This window comes from Elephantulus edwardii, unplaced genomic scaffold (genome assembly GCF_000299155.1).
Source record: "Elephantulus edwardii isolate Elephantulus edwardi_28Jun2011 unplaced genomic scaffold, EleEdw1.0 scaffold00150, whole genome shotgun sequence".
In the NCBI taxonomy this organism is placed as follows: domain Eukaryota; kingdom Metazoa; phylum Chordata; class Mammalia; order Macroscelidea; family Macroscelididae; genus Elephantulus; species Elephantulus edwardii.
The window spans coordinates 3,632,930-3,638,185 of NW_006399900.1; the positions used below are offsets into that span (position 1 = coordinate 3,632,930).

General features: G+C 39.4%; 1 pseudogene; it reads right to left on the reverse strand.

The window, feature by feature from the left end:
* Positions 1 to 4,236: 4,236 nt before the first annotated feature.
* LOC102865715 lies at positions 4,237 to 4,551 on the reverse strand (annotated as a pseudogene).
* Between the last annotated feature and the right edge of the window lie 705 nt (positions 4,552 to 5,256).

A 5,256-nucleotide genomic window follows, 5' to 3' on the forward strand; every position in this document is an offset into this window, starting at 1 on the left:
TCTCCAGAGCTGAATAGTGGCTCATTTTTTTTATTTCTCTGAGTTACTGTTCCATCTATCATTACTCTTTGCTGTCTGATCCTCTCCAATTGTTAATTAGCCAGCATGCAGCCAGCTGAAACTAAATAATGGCTCTGGACTGAATATATGTGATTCTCCAGACTGCCTGATGGACGTTGCTTCTCTCTCCCAGGAGATACTTGGTAGACACTCAATAAATATTCATTTACTTGGTACACACTCAATAAAAATAAATCCCCAAGAACATTTGGTAGGCACTCAATAAATATTAATTTGCTTTCCCCCTTTAGAAAGTGAATACCATTTGAGTAGAAAAGAATCTTTGTTTAACATAGAGCTAGCAGAGCAGTATTCTTTTCCTTGCTGTACGCATATATAAAGTAGAGAAAGTAATGGGGTGAAGCACACTTCAAGAAAGACTTGAGAAATTCTCAGGCTAACTTTGGAAATCTGCCAGACTGAACCCAGTCACAAATGCTTCCTAAGTCAACACAAGAGTGTGCCCATGAAAACATTTTCAGTCCCATATCCCACAGGTTGCAATTCATTATTTTATTATACTATAAAAGAAAGGAAAATAGGAACCATTCAGTCCTCAACCCTCAGAGAAAGCTTAGGTTGCCCTTTTATTAACTCTGCTATAAATAAAAGTTTAAGTCTCTGACACAGAACCTAACTAGCTATCTTGAAATTAGAAGTGATTTACTACGGAAAAGTGAAATAAGAGGTCAGTGACCTTCAACACACATGTTAGAGATGACATGTATTATTGTTTCCACTAACTTAAAAGATTTCTCTGGTGGCCTAGTGGTAAGAAATTGTGCTGCCAACCTAAAGGCATGTTGATTCAATCTCTTCTCATGCTAGTTATAGCCGTTAGAAGATCCAACTCAACAGTACATAAAACCAACTGACCTACATATTTGCTGTACAGGATAAATAGGTGGAAAGCTATTCTGATTTTTTTCTCTACCCCTATGAGCCCCATCATCCTCTCTCCTACTATGCCCCATCCTTCTGATTCTTCTCTGTGGCTGGGAAGCTAATCCTCACTGACCAGCACTCCTTGCAGTTGCTTCTTAAAGTGTTTTGTTGCTGGAAATCACTTGCCCTCTTGTCTTGTAGTCAAGCAGTAGGGATCCTAGTTCTAGAGTATCTAGTAGCCTAGAGTATCACATATGATAATGCTATCATCTACTGTAAGACTGCTTGTAAATAATTTCAATCCTATGCACGACATGACCAGATATTTGTGATTCATAGAACTGTAAAAAAATAATGTGATATTTGTTATTGTGGTTGTGAATATATGAAGCAGAACACAGTCAACATTTCCACAGTGACATTAATTGCATTCCTGGAGTTTTACATCCCTTCTCACCAACATTTCCCTAATTATACTTACCATTAACAGAAATTCACTAAGCTTCCTTTCTAATCTTTTGCTTTTGTCAACTTGATTCCACACAGAAAGATATTGAGTATTCAAGGCAGGAATTCTTTACTAATTAAGTAAAACTATCATTTGGTTGTGGGTTTTTTTAATCATTTGTTTAAGGCTTCAGAAGACAACTTTTAAAAAAAATTTATTTTATTAATTTTAATGAACTTCAGGAGATAACTTTTTATTTAAGGTTTAAAGAAGATCTCAAGACAATATTTTCAGATGTTTGTGCAGTCTTCATGAGTCCAAAAATTCTGAAGTTCATGGGAATTTGAAATGATGCTCTACATTTTCTCCCCTTTTGATCAGGATTCTTTTTTAGAATCTTTGATTAAAATCTTAGTAATCATAGCCAGGCCCCATCCAGTTCTGACTAAAGAGGCAGTTATTTACAAAGGCAAATAATCACACATTCCGTTTCTTTCTCTTATTCATGACTCTGTTTCCTCTCTATTCTTTCATGTGAATGTTATTGTTTTTAGGTGCCATTGAGTAGAACTACCAGAACTACAAGCTGGGTTGTGGCACTAGCGACATTATCACCAATGTCAGGTGGTCTTGGCCAAAAGCAAAGAGTACCAGAGGAACAACTATCTATGTTTCATTGACTATGTAAAGGCTTTTGACTGTGTGAATCATAACAAATGTGGCTAATCTTGAGAAGAATGGGAATCTTTGAACACTTGATTGTGCTCATGTGAAACCTATACCTGGATCAGGAAGCAGCCAGTCCTCAGAACAGAGCAAGGAAACACTGCTGTTGTTGTTGATTGCCATCGAGTAAAGCATGACTCATAGCGACCCTATGAACAAAAGGCCTTAACCCTTTCTATAACTATTGTCCTTTTTCTAAGTTCATAAAGCTTCCAGAGGCATGTTGTTTAGCAAGTAGATGTTGCTCCTGCTTCCAAACCTGTGTTAATCTGGGAGCTTCACCAAACACTGTCCACCATGGGTAACCATTATGGCATGTGACACACCAATGGCACAGGACTCAGCATCACGTAGGTTACCCAGTACAGGAAATTGACAGACTGGTGCTAAACCACTTAGAAGAATGTTCCTTCAAAATATAACAACACTAGTCAGTTATAATAATAACCACCTGACTTTTAGATACAAAGGCCCTTCACGGGGTAATGTTGACTCTGAACAAAAAGCTTAAATAGAGAAAAACAACCAAATATTTCACACTGACCCTCAACCAAAACCAAGACAGCCCACCTTTCAGAGTTCAACTGCTTCACCCAGTCTGCAAACTGGACTGATTTTTAGACACAAATGCCCTTCATGAGGTCATGTTGACTCTAAACAAGAGACTTAATAGAGAAAAAGAATGTCTACTGAGGTTCTTCCTCTCCTGTGCAGTCCCTCCACCCTCCCAAGCATGACAACCCCCTCCAAGGACTGATCCCATCTTGCAACATGATGAGATGGAGTGAATCCAACACTGGGGTAATGGGGATAGGTGTGTCGGAGACAATAAGATTGGCAAGGGATAGAGCAGGGTTTAGGCTGTTGTAGATAGGGTTGCTATGAATTGTAAGTGACTCGACGGCACATAACAATAATAACAACATTTATGCTTTATCGATTATGTAAAGGCGTTTGACTGTGTAGATAATAATAAGTTGTGGCTGATATTGAGAGGAAGAGGAGTCCCAAAGCACTTAATTGTGCTCATGTGAAACCTATACCTGGACGAAGAGGCTGTTGTGTAAACAGAGCAGGGGAAACACGACATAGTTTAAAATTAAGAAGGGAGTGTGTCAGGGTTATATTCTCTCTGTATATATTTTCAATCTGTATACTGAGAAAATTATTTGAGAAGCTGGACTCAGAGAAGAAACTAGTGTACAAGACTTAGATGAGCCCAAGTTCTCATTTAGTGTGAGACAAGAAACACTAGCTGGTGCCTAGCAACTGCTATAGTCTTTTTGATCAGAGCTTCAATAGATGGATCTTGATTAGAATGGAAGCAAGAATGGAAGAACTTAAATTTATTTTTTTATTATGAATTTTAGTAAAAGTTTAGAGAGACTTTGGAGTTCCATTCATTCCTTATTGCACTTTTCTCCCTGCCCACTCCTCCCCTAACACCCCGTTTGATCTTATCTTTGAATAATAAAAGAAAAATTCTATTATTGTTATACAATCCCTCCTCCTCAGTCCACTCAACTATACAGTCTTCATTCTGTACTCCTGTCATGAAAATGATACGTAATTATATATCCCTTTTAAACAGTTCTTGCCCTCATTTGTTTCAATGCAGTACAGATAATTTATCCCATCTTTCTCAATCTCTCCCCAACTTCAATGTCAATCCCATTTTACAACAGTGTCACTATATAATATTTGTCCTTTTGTGACAGAGATTTCACTCAGCATAATGTCCTCCAGGGTCACCCATTTTGAATAATATTTCATGAGTTCTTTGTTTTTCAAAGCAGCATGGTATTCCATTGTTTGAATATACCACAGCTTCTCTATCCATTTGTTTATTGATGGGCACTTGGGTTGTTTCCAACTCCTTGCTATTGTGAACAAAGCCACGATAAACATGGGTGTCCGAATATCTGCTTGGGTGGAGGTTATGGTTTCTTTGGGATATATTCCCAGTAGTGGAATTGCTGGGTGAAATGGTATTTCTGTTTGCAACTTTTTGAGAAAGTGCCATACTGCCTTTCATGGTGGTTGTACCATTTTTCTTTTTTTGACTGTTGGTTACACTTTATTACATCAGATGGGCTTTGGGGGACAGTGGGGCGCACTCAGTCCTTCTTGGCAGCCGCCTTCCTCATGGTGGCCAGGACGTTGCTGAGTCCTCGCTTCCTCTTGGCGCGGATGTGTGTCCCCACCCTTTTCTTGATGAACTTTAGGGCCCGCTTGTCCTTGGAGACCTTGAGCAGCTCCATGGCGCGTAGCTCGTAGGGCGCGAAGCCACACACCTCCCGGATCATGTCCCGCACGAACTTGGTGTGCTTGGTGAGGTGCCCGCGGCGGCGGCTGTGCCTCAGCTTGCTCACATTCTTGGTGACTTGGTGGCCCTTGTTGAGGCCCTTGACCATAGGGTAGCGCACAGCCATGGCTGCTGCACATCTATGGCTGCCGCGGTGGAAGGACGGTTCCACCGGTTGTACCATTTTACACTCCCACCAACAGTGAATAAGTGTTCCAGTTTCTCCACAAACTCTCCAGCATGTGTTGTTTGCTGAAGAACGTAAATCCTTAAAAATTCCAGACTTAATGGACAGAGAGAAACTAGAGTATTCCAAAGACTATCACCCTGAGATATTTTTTACACTGAACTAAAATTATTTCTGATTATCATCGTCTACTTAAATAACAGATTGACTCATAAAACAAAGAACATTACCTGTGAGTACTATGCATCTTTATAAACTCATCTATATGAGATCAAAGTGTGAATGATTATCCTAAAGCAAAGATGGAAGGAAAAGCAGGCTAAGAAATTAGATTACTGAAAACCAGAACAGAATAAACTTAATGAGAATGCTGATGCACTATGAAAAATATAAGTAATTTCACTGAAAATTTTGTGTTGTAGTGAAATGATTCAACAAACAAATGCAACAATGGATGTACACTTGCCTATGCCAGGTTAATGTGTTGTTGTGCTTAGCTGCCAGTGAGTTGAATACAATTCATAGTGAACCTGTGAACAATAGAACAATAGGTTCCTTGCCCTTCCCTGCACCTTCCTCGTGATCTCTGTTGTGCTCAACATTGTCAGTCAATCAATCACTCTTGCTGAGAGTCTTCCTCTCTTT